This window comes from Balaenoptera ricei, chromosome 21, assembly GCF_028023285.1.
Source record: "Balaenoptera ricei isolate mBalRic1 chromosome 21, mBalRic1.hap2, whole genome shotgun sequence".
Taxonomy (NCBI): Eukaryota; Metazoa; Chordata; class Mammalia; order Artiodactyla; family Balaenopteridae; genus Balaenoptera; species Balaenoptera ricei.
The window spans coordinates 4005040-4022120 of record NC_082659.1 but is presented as its reverse complement, the minus strand read 5'-3'; the positions used below and the strand labels follow the sequence as shown (position 1 = coordinate 4022120).

At 38.0% G+C, this 17081-nt stretch overlaps 1 long non-coding RNA gene across 1 annotated transcript in view; it reads right to left on the bottom strand.

The window, feature by feature from the left end:
• Positions 1 to 17081, bottom strand: part of LOC132356622 (uncharacterized) — a 356023-nt gene that overhangs the window by 185621 nt on the left and 153321 nt on the right. Inside the window, exon 8 of the long non-coding RNA XR_009499931.1 lies at positions 11864 to 11965. This is a non-coding gene — a long non-coding RNA (uncharacterized LOC132356622). The remainder of the gene's footprint in view (positions 1 to 11863; positions 11966 to 17081) is intronic.

The following is a 17081-nucleotide window of genomic DNA, read 5'->3' as shown; positions in this document are numbered from 1 at the left end:
TTCATCAAGGGATTAGCTTCCACTATGGCCTAGGCACCAGGATGGTTGTTAAATAAACCATAATTTAATAGGATCGTAAAAGAAATGGGGCAAGAGTAAATGCAGTGCAAGTCAAAAGGCAGCAGGTGAAAAGACAAGAAATCCAAAAGATGTGCATGTACTGTGTTGTGCAAGCAGGTGTATGACCTAAATTACATTGGAAAAATAGGCATGGTGAGAGGTTAGAATGTAAATGTAGATGGGATCAGATTACGACATTTAGATTTTGTTTTGACGGCAATGGGGAACATTTAAATGATTACATGACTGAAAGATTAATGACATGTGCCAATTTTTGGAAGGAGTGTAACTCTTATATAGTTTCTATCTCAGAAATATAGTCTCCTTCACCTGAAGTGACCCCCTGTCTTCCAATACAACCAGTTCATAACCCAGTTGTGTGTGGGTGTGTATCCTCAATACAAGATTTTGTTAATTCTTAATAGACATATTTCACACTACAGATTGTTCACCAGTAATAAATTAAAAATATCTACAGTAAATGACGAGTCAATCTTAAAAGATACTTTTAATGACTTCCAACAGGCTGAATGTCATCATTTCATCTTATATTTTATCCAAAGTTTATTCTCCTATTTTCCTAGCTGTTTTCCTACCCATCATCATTTTTTTCAAAATAGATAACCCCAGCTGAGCCAAACCCCCATGGTTACTTGAGAATAGTATCCCTCAAGAAACCAAAAAAATATCCTAAATTTTTAAGTAGTATCTCCTTTGCCTAACACTTTTATTCTGCCTCTGTCTTAGGATGTGATGAGCAGTGTTTCTTCAACTTGGAGCCAACTAGTATTTCCTGGGGAAAACAGACAGCCATCCATTCACACACATTAAATATTAGTATTTCTCACTCTATTACAAACACACACAGCCATGTGTACCACATGTAAACCCGGACACGGGTATTTGCCACAGAGTGGCAGTTTAAAGAGAGGGGAAACAATATGCCATTTTACTATTCTACTTTGGTACCCTAGGGAGGAAAGTAGAGCGATAATATGCTATGCTCTGCACCTGGTAAAAGCATTCTGAAAGCTATAGTGGAGTTTTGGTTAAAGATATTCAGCAAATATGTGGGTATATGCAAATTAGTGATCCTAATAATAAATGATGAAATGTATACTTCCAAGTAGCTTAGATTCCAAAACAATCATATGAAGAGTGTAGTATAGGATAGAAGCAAAAACCTGTTTTAAGAAGATCACGACGTGGGGCAGGGGGCTAAAGTCCTAGGGCCACAATGAACCATATTTTTAAAAAGTATTTCCTCTACGTGAACTATGTAGAGGCATCTCCATAATTCTGATAAATATAAATGAGTGCTATATTTGTTATAGTTTTAGTAGCAGCATATTCATGCATCACATGAATAAAGACCCTGAAATGCTTTATTTAATCAATAGGAAGAACCTGCTAAAAGTCTACCATTTGCAGTCTACTATTTGCAGTCCATTTCCTCACACCGGTGGTAGAGCTCTGTTTTAACTGTAATTCATCGTCATAATAGAAACTTCATGAAAACCTAGCAACTTTTCAGGGAAGCAGTTTGAAAGACTAAAGATCTCCTAAAACTCATGATTTCTTTTTCTTCTTTTTATAAATTTATTTATTTATTTTTGGCCGCGTCGGGTCTTCATTGCTGCGCGCGGGCTTTCTCTAGTTGCGGCGAGCGGGGGCTACTCTTCGTTGCGGTGCGCGGGCTTCTCATTGCGGTGGCTTCTCTTGCTGTGGAGCACGGGCTCTAGGCTCACGGGGTCAGTAGTTGTGGCTCGCGGGCTCAGTAGTTGTGGCTCGCGGGCTCTAGAGCGCAGGCTCAGTAGTTGTGGCGCGTGGGCTTAGTTGCTCCATGGCATGTGGGATCTTCCCAGACCAGGGCTCGAACCCGTGTCCCCTGCATTGGCAGGTGGATTCTTAACCACTGCGCCACCAGGGAAGTCCCAACCCATGATTTCTTAGGAGAAGAGAACATCACTCTAAGAAAACCATTTCCAAATTATTTGATATTCACCTGAAGCCTAGCAGCTGCCACCCAGCTCTCTGTGCCTGACAGCTTTTTGCAGTCAGCCTTGCATGCAGAAATAAATAGTAGCAAGATATATCTCCTTATAAAATTTGATAGTTTCTTTTCCATAATATTTACTTTTCAAGCCAATGTAACTGACTGAAAAATTTACTTGCAATTCAGTCACATATTTCTGAGGAATGGAAAATATACTGTCTGGCATGACATGCAATAAATCACGAACTATAACAAAACAGATGAAACTAAACAAAATACTGTGAAGATGAACTACAGATCTCCCTGAAATATATAATCACATTTGTCCACAAAGGTTTTTATTCTATACATGACTGGGAAGATATATGTAAAAATAAAACCTAATGGTGACCTTTACATAAATAAAATGCATTCCTCTTTAATGTTTCCTGCATTCAAAAGAACCTACAAATCATAAAAGATGCTTGGTAGTTTTTATTTATTCATTTTTTATGTATTTTGCAACACTGCAGTCCTTCTCACAGCTTAAAAATTCCTGTGTTTTATACCACTTATGTGCCTGGTCACTCAAATTGACAGACATATCCCAACGCAGATTTTTTTCAATGAGCGAAATGAGGATGGAAATAAAAATCTATCTACCAGAAGAATTGATTCCTAATGGAAAAAAAAAAATCCTCTCTGCCCTTAGTGCTGTCCGTTGACTGATAAATCATAGATCAAAATCCTACCTATAAAATATTGAAGGAAAACCTCTTCAGACCCAGACTAGTGCTTTAATGACTTGTGCATACTAAAGACCATTTGAATCGAAGATAAATTCAGAAAGTTATCCCAGGATCCAATTTTCTCCAAGCCAAAGGCCATCTGCTCAGTAAGTCTATAATCCTGATTGTGTTGTGTGTGTGTGTGTGTGTGTGCACGTGTGCATGCACGTGTAGAGGAAGAAAAAGAGAAAGAGACATGCTCACACCGTGTTGCATATCAATTTCTCTAGGAAAATAAGTATCGGTGTTATACAGAACATATTTCTGTATTTTTCAATAGATAAAACATTAAGGGAGTAAATTAATAGATTTCAGAATGTAAACCAAATATAAAAGTCGTTAGTTTTCAACAGGTCCTCTGTTTTATTATAATACTAAGCTAAATCAGCATACATAAACTATTTTAACATAATGCCCATTAATCTATGAAGAGCTGAAAAATACTGGCAAGTGAGCTCTTTCATATGCATTAGGTTTTCAAAAGCCATTCTTCTGATTTGGGTATATGTCTATTTCTTTTTTTTTTTTTTCCCCATTCATTTTCCATTTTTTCTTCATTTATTCACTGACAAATTAACCAAATGGATAAATAACACCTAATAGATAGCCTGGATAATTTGAAAATACAACTCAAACTCTACACATAATACACATCAAACTCAACTTGTTACAAATCGATTGCATTATCTATTCTCTGAACCCCCTATGCATATAATAGCCCAATCCACGTTTAAACTTCCTCTTCTTTTTTCTTAAAGAAAAATCCACTATTCTTCTCAGATTTACTATTACTTCCTCTAAGCTACTTGTTGAAATCAACAGATGTGCCTAGGGAAGAAATGGTCACAAATACCATGTCATACCTGTGGGTTAACCTCCTCTGGACCTTGAGATCACAATTCTTCACTTCCTGGTTAGCTCTTGAGTCCCTTCAAAAAAATGTTTTATAATATTTTTCAACTCTTCTAAATGACATCAGCAGAAAGATGGGACCAAATCACCTAATCTGCCATTCTGGGAAGAATAGCCAAATCCGGCCCTGGTTCACATACCTGGTGGTACTTCAAGGCTCCAGGAGCCCTGCGGCGGGTTCACGTCCAGCTCCTACAGTTTCTGCTATGTCTCCAGTCTTTTCTGGAGCCAGGGTGCATTCCTCCAGTTACCAGCCCCAAAGCACATACAAGCCCTAACTGATGTGGCATCAGTTCACACTTAATGGCTTTGATTTCTCTCTTTGTTTCTGTTCCGAGATAGAATTTCCCATTCCTTTTGAAGCCTGACCATGTACGTGTGTCACTGTGTACTGAGAGGGGGACGGCACGTGTCAGCTCAGGCTGTCATCAAGACTGAGCTTTGAAATTTGATTTCCACAGTATAAAGTCTGCCTTTTACTGCTTCTACTATAGAAATGTATTCTGACATTAGACTTAAATTCTTTTGAAGTCCTGCCATAGATCATTTATTTCTCTTAATTTAAAGAAATTATTTTTTCTTCATGTTCTGTTAAATTTTAATTGGATCCTGCGGAATTTTCAACTCCACTTGATTTTCTCCGGAGGATCTTGGGGCTCTTATAGTAGAGGCTATGTCATTCAGCATAACATTAAAAATGAAAAATACGTTGAAATTGTCTCCTGGACTCTGAGACAGATAATTTCCAGGAATAGATTTTGCTTCTGAGGATTCATATAATACTTCTTTATCTGGCTCTGTCTTGGATTTACCAATAACACTATTATTTTATTTTTTCTTTAAATTTTTACCTTGACCAGCTAAGATTCCTCCCAAAGATTTATTATCTCATAGCCTTGTCTACACAGTATACTTGGGGGGGTGGCCCAAATCCTTCCTCAGTTTGGTAAATTCTCAGTTGTATAAAGTACACAGCTTCTATCAAGTTCTCACCTACTTAGAGAACTATGTGTGCTACTGTAACTCCAACTTAAGAGATGTAGTCTTTCCTTCATGGCCTAGTTTTCCTATATTTTAAATATATAAATAGTTAAATATTAATTCCCGTATGAACTGTAATTATGGTAGCCACCTCCACTCCAACCTTCCCTCTTTTATTTGGAATCAGTTCTGCACTTTCCAGAATGCTATTAAGTCCTCACAATCCTTGCCATTTCCTTCTCTACCTCCACATTCTCATTTCCCATCCAGTAGATTTTTGATTTATGGGATGTCCAATATCTGAGGGAATGCAGAAAAGTGGAGAGTTTGGGGCAGTGCTCTAGTTATAACAAAGACCAGGGCTTTGGTTTCTGACTGATACCAACCATGGGTCTCTAAATCAAGGACTGGAAACTACTAAAGTAGGTACAAAGAACCTTTAACCTCTTTTCAGGAAGTGTCTTTTGTAAGAAATAAAGCCTACATGAGCCATTGACTAAACAGTGTGTGTGTACTGAAGGACGGCAGAATTTGCCACCCCAAAATATACCTCTTTGGCATAAGGATTATTATTATAGGCTGATTACTTTTAAGAAGCAGCAGACCTAGGAAAAGCTCTGAAAACTGAGTAGAAGTTACCCTTTTGTAAGAGACATTTACATTTATATGGGAAATCTCCATTCGAAAGGGTGTCTCCCTCTTTGTTACGGAAGAGAAGGATGACCAAATCTCCAGAAACTCTTATCAATGGAGAAGACAATGCCCTAAATCTGCGTAATAACCTTACCCTTATTTATTGTGATTTTCCTGACAGCCGCCCAGAGCTGGCTTCCCCATGCCCCAACACCTTCTTTTGTTTAACTGGACACAGTATTTAAGGTGGTGGCTTGGGCCATTTTGGGGAGTTACTCACCCTCCTGGGTCTCTCCCATGTCCACAGGAGGTATACATGTTATTAAACGTCTGTGTGTTTTTCTCCTGTTAATCTTTTATTACAATGAGGAGGGGTGGTGTCTCAGCCGAGCCCTAGAAGAGTAGAGGGAAAATTATTTTTCATAACCTATAGTATAAATTAAATTCACCTGTATTATAGTGTGTAAGCACTCTCTAAAAAATCTGACATTATATAGGTTTCCAGTGAAACTTTTTAATAGTTCATGAGTTTTTATCTCCTTTGATCATCTTTCAAATTATCTAAATGACAATGCTGCATCAAGGACATCTGAACTCAAACCATTTTAAACCAGACCCTCCCAGTAAAAATACTAAGACTTGTGGAGTGCTCACTACATGCTAATCAGCAAAGTAAATGCTTTAGAAGCATTTTCTCTTTACCTTTTCAAAAGAGTCTTTTTTGGGTAGGTGGTCTTCCTAACCTCTTTTTCCCTATAGGTAAGCTGAGAAATAGAGGAGTTAGAAAATTAGTAGTAAGTTAGGAAAAAGGAGTGGTAAATTCAGCCTTTTGGCTTCAGAAACTAAACTCTTAACAATGGTGCTAAAGTCCTTCAAAGAGGGTAGTATGAAGTTCTATGAATTTCTAGTGAAACTAATTAACAAATGTAGCAATTGAATTATAGAAGGTATTCTTAGATGTCAAGACTATTACGAAATATTTGCTCAGCTGCAAATAACTGATATTTACTCACAAATACACATGGATGCTTATATTTTAATAGTAAATATATATTTCTCCCTTCTGGTTAACATTTACTCTAACTGCTGTTTTGAAAATATTGTTTTTTCTAATGTTATCTTTTCAATAACAAAGGGTTAAAATGGCAAGCGATTTAAGCTTTTGTGGTTTGTGGCCGTTGTGAAACATGTCTGGAAAATTCTTTGATGCTCCTCTCGTTGAAAGGTGAGGTCTATGTCAGCTCGCCTTGGATATGAACTCTGACTGTTTGACCAACAGAATACAGTGGAAATTACACTTTACGGTGTACAGGATCGACCCTTAATAAACTGGCAGATTCCAGTGAAGTCATTTGTGAGCCGTTCATTCTTGAATCCTAGGCACCATTCCTAAGGGAGCTCAAGCGGGTCGTGCAGATGCCCGTGTGGAGGGTGGAGGGACTCCAGGGACGTTGCCCCCCTGCCTCCCAGAGCTGCCACCTGCCATCATCAACCTGTCCGTCATGTGAACTAGCTCTCTTAAGAGTGGAGTTTCCAGTTCAGAGTTGAGCCAACCTAGCCGGTGCCACTTGGGGAGGAGGTAGCTGTCCCCACCAAGCTCTGCCCAAATTGAAGATTTTGTACAGAATAAATGATGGTTGTAGGGGGAAGTAACAAATTTGGGGGCAATCTATAATAAAGCAATAGCTATCTGACCTGAAGGCTCTGAGATGCATCTATTTTCAATGTACTCACAAATAGACAATCTCTGCTCCCGAGATGTGGAACTTGCATTTAGATCTCTTCTTATCTGGAACAGTTTTAAGTTATGAGGAAATAACGATAACGTTTAAGTGGCACTATGGAATACTTTACTATGTACTTTCAGGTACCAGACGAAAGAGTAAAGGCTAAATGGCGCTGTTTTCGGCTCATCCCTGCAAATCACTCACATCTCACGCTGGAACCCAGACTCTCAGGGTCAGCTTTCTGACATCATAGGAGCGGAAGCTGGGTCCATCTCCAGAGCCGTATAAAACCAACGCAGATGTTTCCTCATCGGAGGCTCTTTTGTTGATGAGGCATTTTCTCCCACATATTGTCAGCATTTTCCTTTCTGTGGGGCTCATTCTCATTAGCATTTAAATACACTCCAGTCAATCACAGTCAACAGAAGCCTTCCATCAACTTTCTCTCCCATCGCCTCAAGCCTCATTTCTATCTCTGTCCCATAGCGCCTTCCCTTTTTGTCACAACAAACACCCTGTTCACTCTTCTTCCCCTTGTAATCTGACTTCCACTTCCACCCCAAGCCCTACAACTGCTTCAACCTAGGTTACAGAGTAAATAGAAAGACTTCTTTCTGAAGCAAATGGATATTTTGATTCTTAGTTTACCTGACTTTTCTATGGTACGTGGTTCTTCTTCTCAAGCTCCTCCCCACCCTCCCTTCTAGAACTGAGCGCATCTGAATTAGTCTGCTTGGGCTATCATAATAGAGCATCATGGGCTTGGTGGCGTAAACAACAGACATTTCTTTTCTCTCAGTTCTGGAAGCAGGAAGGTGGAGACTGAGGTGCCAGGAGCTCGGTTTCTGAGGGCGTCTCTCTAGCTCACCCATGGCTGCCTTCCTGTCCAGTCCTAGCACGGCCCTTCCCCGGGGCCGGCACAGACAGCGCTGGGTGCCTTGTCTCCTTATAAGGACATCAGTCCCACTGGATTAGGCTTCCACCCTTAGGACTTCATTTAACCTTAATGACCTCCCCGAAGGCCCTGTCTCTATACACAGTCACACTGCGGGTAAGGGCTTCAACACATGAATTTGGTGGGAACACAATTCAGTCCATAACAACACCTCTCAGCTTACCTGAAGTCGAATTACTTAATCTCTTCTAACCATTCTGACCCTTCAGTGTATTTATTGTTAGTGCAATCTCTGAATACCCTTTCCTTTTTATGACATAAATTACTACTTATATTTCACACACCCTAGAGTCTCCAGCCCAGCCCTCTCCCCGAAGTGTCAGATTCACTCAGCTGCATATTAGACAATCTAACTCTATGCCCCACAAATATCTTACATCAAATAATCCGAAGTATTTCACATCTCATACACACGAACGAAGTTATCAGCAAGTTATCCAAGCCAGGACTCTGGGTTTCGTCTTTTTATCCTCAACAAACTCACACACTTCAAAAATTCAACAATTCCCTTTGTTTTACTTTCAGAGTCTGTTTCAAATGTCTCTGGATCATGAACGCTCTTGTCTCTGTGCTTTTTCCAATATACTTATTTCACCAAGAACATTCTGGCCTCATGACCTGGGTAATCCCGCTCCATTCTTCGCGTCTCACCTACGGTGCAACCGTCTCTGGAAACAAGGCCCTGAATCTCTAGACTGAACCTAGTGATGTTAACCGGTTTCATCACTTATTCTTCCTAGTATAGTCTGTGGCAGCCACTCTTCAAAAAGAGGATGCACCCCTACCCAAAATTTGGTTTAGATAGTAAGACCGATAATCATACATACATAAAAGACTATGAAAAATGTTATCATTTATATAACGAGACTTTCTGGAGAGTGCAGGGCAACCTCTCTAAAAAAGTCCTAAGATGGAAAAAGCAAGGAAAGGGGTTTAACTGTGGTTAGCAGGCGGGGCTGGGATGAAGGCTGTCGCACACAGAGTAAGGTCTGAGTGCGCTGAATCTCTCGTTGGCACCGAAGGAGTCACCGTCCAGGTCTCTCATCAGCTGGACAAGGTGTGAGGCAGAGGACGGAGAGGAGTGATGCTGAAAAGCTTTCAGCGGTGAGACATCAAAAAATAACCTCAGACTCCTTACTATGTGGCGTTAGGAGCTCAGCTGAGCAGGGAGCGCAGGAGCCGCGTTGTCAGGCATCAGAGTTGCCCATTGAAGCAACAAGCCAACAATGAAGGAGTCAAGCCTTTAGTCACTGCAGCGGGAGAAGCAGGAGGCTAATACGGAATCCGGTCCCCTGTCATATTTTCCTCACGGGAAGGCTTACTCTTGGAGGGTCAGGCAGGTGTGCAGATGTCGGGGTCATCTCACTGCTGAGGGAGCCCTGACCCAAAGGCTCCGCAGCTGAACAAGCCTGGGGTGGAGGAGAGCATGAGGGGGAAGGGCTAGCAGTGGAGAGGTGGAGGGTACAGAGTCAGAGTGGGGAAAAGTGTCTGTGAGGACTTCTCCTCCTTCCCATGAGGGGCTGTCAGCACGCCTAAAGAAGAAGACCTCTGCCCCAGGCCTCAGACGAATGACCAGGAACGAAGGCATCAGGGCTAGGAATGTAAATACCTGAGAGAGGGTCACCACCAGGAGGGCCCGGGTCCTTGATGGCAGCTTCCTTCAGAGACTGCGTTGCAAAGGCTGTGCAGGGCGTCTGGTGTGGGAAGAGCACCGTGACCCCCGAGGCCTGTCAGATAAAGCCTCTGTAATGGCCAATGGTCAGCAGGAAAAATTACGTAATGGGGTTGAGCCGGGAGCCAGCCTCTTAACATGGTCTTTAACATATGGAATTATGGTCATATGCAAGGCCAAGGGGAAGAAGACACACCTGATCAGATTATACTTTCACTGAGCATATTTTAATGTGCATGAGTTATCTTATTTTTGAAATATTCTGGCATTATTCATTTTAGCTGAGTCTCTCTTCCTGATATTATAGATCAACATGCTACTTCCACTGCAAAAATTTAGCCACTTTTTAATAATCTATACTTATAAATATGTTTTGAAAGCAGATGGAAATTTTTTAACACATTGGCAAAAAACACATTTTTAGCACAACAATCATTAATGAGGAATAGTCATCAAGAGCTTTCCTTTAAGAAAGGAGTACAGAGGAGTTTTTAGAACACAGGCTTTCAAATTGTATAGACTTGAGAAAACTCTATAGACTCAATTTTACCATCCGTAAATACATTTCCTAAAATTGTTATGAAGATGAAATAAGGCAAAACATACAAATAACATACTCTTTGGCATATATATGGCCCAATAAATGATTAACAGATGGGTCAGTTAGAATGTGTACTATCCATTCGTGGTTCTTAAGTGATTTAACACTATGTGTACAGATACAGACTTGAGAAGATGAGTGATGGGTAAAAGGGGATGTGAGACCTCCTTGAGGTTCAGTTTTTCTGTTAAAAAAATGAAGACGTCCCTTTCTCTTGACTGATTTTTGGGCTTATTTTCATGCCTTCTAGTTGTCTAAAAAGCTCAAAATTAGGGGCTTCCCTGGTGGCACAGTGGTTGAGAATCTGCCTGCCAGTGCAGGGGACACGGGTTCGAGCCCTGGTCTGGGAAGATCCCACATGCCGCGGAGCAACTAGGCCCTTGAGCCACAACTACTGAGCCTGCGCGTCTGGAGCCTGTGCTCCGCAACGGGAGAGGCCGCGATAGTGAGAGGCCCGCGCACCGTGATGAAGAGTGGCCCCCGCTTGCCGCAACTGGAGAAAGCCCTCGCACAGAAACGAAGACCCGACACAGCCATAAATAAATAAATAAATAAATAAATAAATAAATAAATAATTAAAAAAAAATTCTGCACCAATCTGGAAAAAGAGAATAAGAATAAACGTAAGATTTAAAAAAAAAAAAAAAAAAAAAAAAAAAGCTCAAAATTATTACAAGAAGCCTGGTGAATTTTGGGGGGGTCTAAGAAGAAGTCTTTCTATGCATTGCTCTGTCAAGAAGGGGCTCAAATTTAGAATATAGTGTATTTTTGGTAAAATATAGTTCTCCCAAATCATTCGTATTCTTGGCATTATTTCTGCACCTATCATCTAATCTGTCCTGCTCACATTGTTTCCCCATGAGATGTGGACATGAGTCTTGAAGACATACAAACAGGGTCATTAACACAATATGGATGATCTTCTTCAACTTTTACACTTATGTTAATATGGACTTATTAAAATGGTGAGCATGGTATTTAAACTGAATTAAATTCATGTCAGATACTTTATCAATTCTTACTTGTTATCAGGAAGTAATGATTTAAAAATTAATAAGATATATCCTCTGCCCTTGAAAAACTGATAATTAGCTCAGAGTATAGGTACGTATTTAACCTACCATAATCAATGGAATAAGAACTAGAACAAATACAACAGTAGTATGTCTTGAAAACAAAGTAAAAGGGGTTATTAAAGTGCCTTCAAGTATTAGGGAACGCTCTACTTATGAGGTCACAACTGACTTGTCTTGAAGAACAGATAAACATGTCCAGGAAGAGCAAATTAGAGAATGCCGTGTAGAGCAGAAGCAAGAGTATGAGAAAAGACATGGAGTTCTCAAAACTGCAAAATGAAGCTGAAATTAAGCCAGCTATATGCATTCCTTCAATAAAATGTCCTTCCAAGTTTCAAAAATATCTTCCAGGTATGAAACTTCAAGAACGCCCATTTGGCAGAAGTATAGATAGGAATTATTATACACTGAATGAAAACTGGCTTTAATCATAAAGCCCACAGCACCTAATAAAGTAATAATTATGATGATGAGGTCACTTACCATTTGCTGAGCTCATACAGTCTGTTAGTGGCATCTGGGAACTAAAGTATCCCTTAATCTAAGAGCATGGTCTGTCAACTGCATGTTGGAGCTTCTTCTTAGCTGTTCACAAGAAAAAATAATGAAAATAAAAACTATTTATTCATAAAAATCACACCAGTTTCTTTCCCATTTGAAAAAATATGGATAGAAAATTTTAATAAATTAAAAAAAAAAAGTTCTGATAACATATTTGTATCCAGCCAGGCATTGAGTATAAGTGTATTCCTTGAAAAAATCTCCTACAATAAGGTTTACACATATTTTTGTGTTACGTTAATATACATTCTGTTAGGAGAAACCATCCATGAAATCACGAAGGATTGTATATTTTCTATAGAAGTGTGCGGTATGGCTGCTCTCTGAAGAAATGAACTCTCACATGTCCTAAAATATAGCATGGGGCTTCCCTGGTGGCGCAGTGGTTGGGGATCCGCCTGCCAATGCAGGGGACACGGGTTCGAGCCCTGGTCCAGGAAGATCCCACATGTCACGGAGCAACTAAGCCCGTGCGCCACTACTGCTGAGGCTGCGCTCTGGAGCCCGCGAGCCACAGCTGCTGAGCCCGTGTGCCACAACTAATGAAGCCTGAGCACCTAGAGCCCGTGCTCCACAACAGGAGAAGCCACCGCAATGAGAAGCCTGTGCACCGCAACGAAGAGTAGACCCGGCTCGCCGCAACTGGAGAAAGCCTGTGCGCAGCGGTGAAGACCCAACACAGCCAAAAATAAAAAATAAAAAAAACCCAATAAAATACAGCATGTACCATGACAGCTAAATCAGAAATTTCAGTGAAATGCCAAACTGTGTTTAAGTCTTCCTTTTTTCTTACACGTTTCATTCCAACTACTCCCGAATGTACTATTTCAACTTAAGTTGATTCTGTCACAAACAAACTCATATTGTTTACATTTTATGGCAGTTGGCATCTTGGTTCTCTTGGACTGAATAGTCAGAACTTTATAAATGTGCTGTGATTGTACCATGGGTCAGACCAGCCATGCTGGGCAGTGATGGGGCACCAGCTAGATGCTATGCCAACTTGGAGCCGCGCTGAAGTTGACAACTGATTGAGCACAGCGAGCTGTTTCAGCTGAGACTGACAGTTTGTGTTCTCTAACTTCAAGAGACAGTTATTTTGAAAGATGTATTTCTTTTGTTGGGCTAAAAAAGAATACTTTGTCTTAATTATACTTGACATTTCAAAGCTCATACCAAGAGCTTTCTCTGGGGACAGAAACAAACCACTTGTCTCCTCTAGAATAGGAGAGTGAAATGAATAAACACAACCCTTGTTCTTCTCATTCGAGAGTGCAATTTCTCTGGTATTTGTTTGTTTTCTGTTTCATTAATTTTTTTCTTTTGAAGAGCACTGGATGGGCTGTAGCTTAATATTCTCTAGGACAATCAAAGTATTGATGGGAGAAATATTTTGGAAAATTAAGAATAAAATTGCTAGTGTACAAAGCAATATATTGTGTGCCCTTGGTTGTTCTGTGTGTTCATTCAGAGCAGTTAATTTTCTCTGAAGGGGTAAAATAAAATGGGTATTAATATACCAAGAATCTGACATTTCTAAGCTTGTGTTTCTTTAAATAACTGCAAATTAACAGACTACAGTTTTCTTCAATTTTAAGTTGTCATTTCCTTTGAAAGTATACGATTTTTGTGGTTTCTATACATCTTGAAATGTTTCATGATCTATGTTTTATCTCTTATGATATGATCTATATAAATCTTTATTATATAAAAGTATTCAAATCACTTTTTCCATGAAGGTGCATAGGAGATAATGCAGTCTAGCAAAACTGAAGTAATTTAATTAAAATGAAAGTAATTTTATAAAATATATGATGCATTTTCTGAGAGAATAAAATTAATTTAGTCTTATTTGTACTTCTAGAAAGTAGAAGTTGAAGTAATCAATGGCATTAAATAGCAAAAAATATGAATAATAGATATCTGCAATTTTTTTCCAAATTATATGGCACAAATACAGTATCCATTAAACACAAGACTAAATTTTAGTATATAAGTGTGAAATTATATAAAATTCTTTGAAATATATGGATAGAAGCAGATTTTTCCTTTAGATATAATTGTAAGATATCAGAAATATTCAAAGAATTTCTTTATTTTACCAGTAACAATACACAGACATCAACTACTTTTGTATGAGTCAGTAGAATATATATGAGAAGTTTTAAGGAGGGAAGTTCAAGTAGGCACTTAGAACCAGAAAGAGGTGTCTAAGCATACTATTCACATGAATTGAAATATTTGCTTCAAATAACACTGAAAGAAACTGAAGAACATATTATGAGGTTGTTATTTTGCATATGTACTTTATTTTAAAATTTATTTTATATGTCCTCTCTATAATCTCATACATCTCAAATTTTTCTCAACAGCATCACATATCCTTTTGTAGAAACTGTGCCTGTTTCTATTTTTCTGGATTTAATTCACAGATTATGTTAGTATTATTAATATGTTATCCCAAAGGCAAGGACATTATTTCAAGGGGAAATTCAGAAACATGGTGAGATAACAAATCCTAACTGGTTAACCTAGTTATTTAATTACTAATATTAATTTAATCAATTGTGGCATATTGCGATGTCTTCGTACTTGAGATTTTGTTTGTGCTGGACAAGCAAAATAGACAACAGTCCTTGCCCTTGATAAATAATCACATATTTTATGATGATATCTACATTTTAGATAATAGGCTTCTTAATAGTTTTATAATAAATGACAAGTGTAATCTCAATTATATTGTTGTAAATATTTATATTTAAAATAAAATTGTATATTTCTCTTTGAAATGACCCATTGGAATTTAAATACCAAAGCAATTTGATAACTCACATTTATCTATGAAGAAAAAAACACATAAATAAATCCATCTTTAACAGTCAAATTTTTGACTATGTCACCTTTTCCTCAAGTCATATTTTCATTACACATTTCTCATAGACTATTACCCTTATATATTATAAATTTTAAATTGGAAAGTCTTCTATTAATCATCATGCAATAATTTTTATCTATAAAATCACATACGTGTATTGAACTCTATGTTTAATTCTTTAGGCCATAAGCCTGTACATTTTAAAAGATTTTTTCAGGACTGAGTTAAGACTTCAATTATTTTAGCATATACCTGGTCAAAACAATAAAAATGTATTGCAAATTTTTAAAAAAGGCATAAAATGAAAGTTATATTGAAAATGTCTCTTAATATACAAACAGCTCATGCAGCTCAAAAAAAAAAAAAAAAAAAACACAATCAAAAAATGGGCAGAAGAACTAAATAGACATTTCCCCAAAGAAGACATACAGATGCACAACAAACACATGAAAAGATGCTCAACATCATTAATTATTAGAGAAATGCAAATCAAAACTACAGTGAGGTATCACCTCACATCGGTTAGAATGGGCATCATCAGAAAATCTACAAATAACAAATCCTGGAGAGAGTGTGGAGAAAAGGGAACCCTCCTGCCCTGTTGGTGGGAATGTAAATTGATACAGCCACTACGGAGAACAGTATGGAGTTTCCTTAAAAAAACAAAAGTAGAACTACCATATGACCCAGCAATCCCACTACTGGGCATATACCCAGAGAAAACCATAATTCAAAAAGACACATGCACCCCAATGTTCATTGCTGCACTATATACAATAGCCAGGACATGGAAGCAACCTAAAGGCCCATCGACAGATGAATGGATAAAGAAGATGTGGTACATATATACAATGGAATATTACTCAGCTGTAAAAAGGAACAAAATTGGGTCATTTGTAGAGACGTGGATGGACCTAGAGACTGTCATACAAAGTAAAGTAAGTCAGAAAGAGAAAAACAAATATCGTATATTAACACATATATGTGGAATCTAGAAAAATGGTATAGATGATCTTATTTGCAAAGCAGAAACAGACACACAGACATAGAGAACAAACGTATGGACACCAAGGGGGGAAGGAGGGGGCGGAATGAACTGGGAGACTGGGATTGACATATATACCCTATCGATACTATGTATAAAATAGATAACTAATGAGAACCTACTGTATAGCTCAGGGAACTCTACTCAATGCTCTGTGGTGACCTAAATGGGAAGGAAATCCAAAAAAGAGGGGATATATGTATACATATAGCTGATTCATTTTGCTGTACAGTAGAAACTAACACAACATTGTAAAGCAACTATACTCCGATAAAAATAAAATTTTAAAAAGGCTCTTAATATTATATCTACCTACATGTAATGTTTTATTAAATAGTTCATATATTTATGAATGAGTATTACTGGGTGCAAGAATTAGAGTGAGTTCAGCATCAATTTTATTCTACAGTATATTTTTAGAAATGAAACCAGTGAGAAAACAGTGTATCTGAAAGTAAGTCAATGGAAATGGAAGGTGTTTTGTACAGCAACGTTACCTAACTTTTAAAGTGTTTCTAAGTTATGAGATAAAATTCACAAGTGTTGTCTATCAAAAAGTAGAATTATCTTGGTGATACATTATATATCTAGATGATCAAATCTTTCTACAAATTTGTTAAAAGCAACAAATTAGAATTCAAATAATTTGTAAAATTATTCACCTGTTAGTCATGTAATCATTCTTTCTAAACCAAATTTCTACTCAATTTGGGTATTGAAAAGCATATGCAAATTGATTTTACCCAGACCTTCTCAATGACTTAATTTTACTTGCTATTCTTTTACTCAAAGATATTTAAAAATGGAGATTCAGTCAGATGAGATGGGATAGAATATCTGCAAGTTATACATCTGACAAACAGATTGTATCCAGAATATTTAAAGAGCTCTTGGAATGAAACAGCAAGAAAACAACCAATCAAATGAGGAACTGTGCAAAAGACTTGAACAAACATCTGTGTCATCTATGAACATGAAAGAGATGCTCATTATCATTAGCCATTAGGGATATAAGACTTAGAGTTATGATGAGATTTTACACTCACCTTTCAGAATAGCTGTAATAACATCGACAATACTAAGTGCTAGTGAGGATAAGGAACAACTGAATCTTTCATACATTGTTGTTGGGAATGAAAATGGTACAGCAATTCTGCAAAATAGTTTGACAGTTTCGTAAAAACTGTATACTTCCAATACAAATCAACAATTAGACTTCT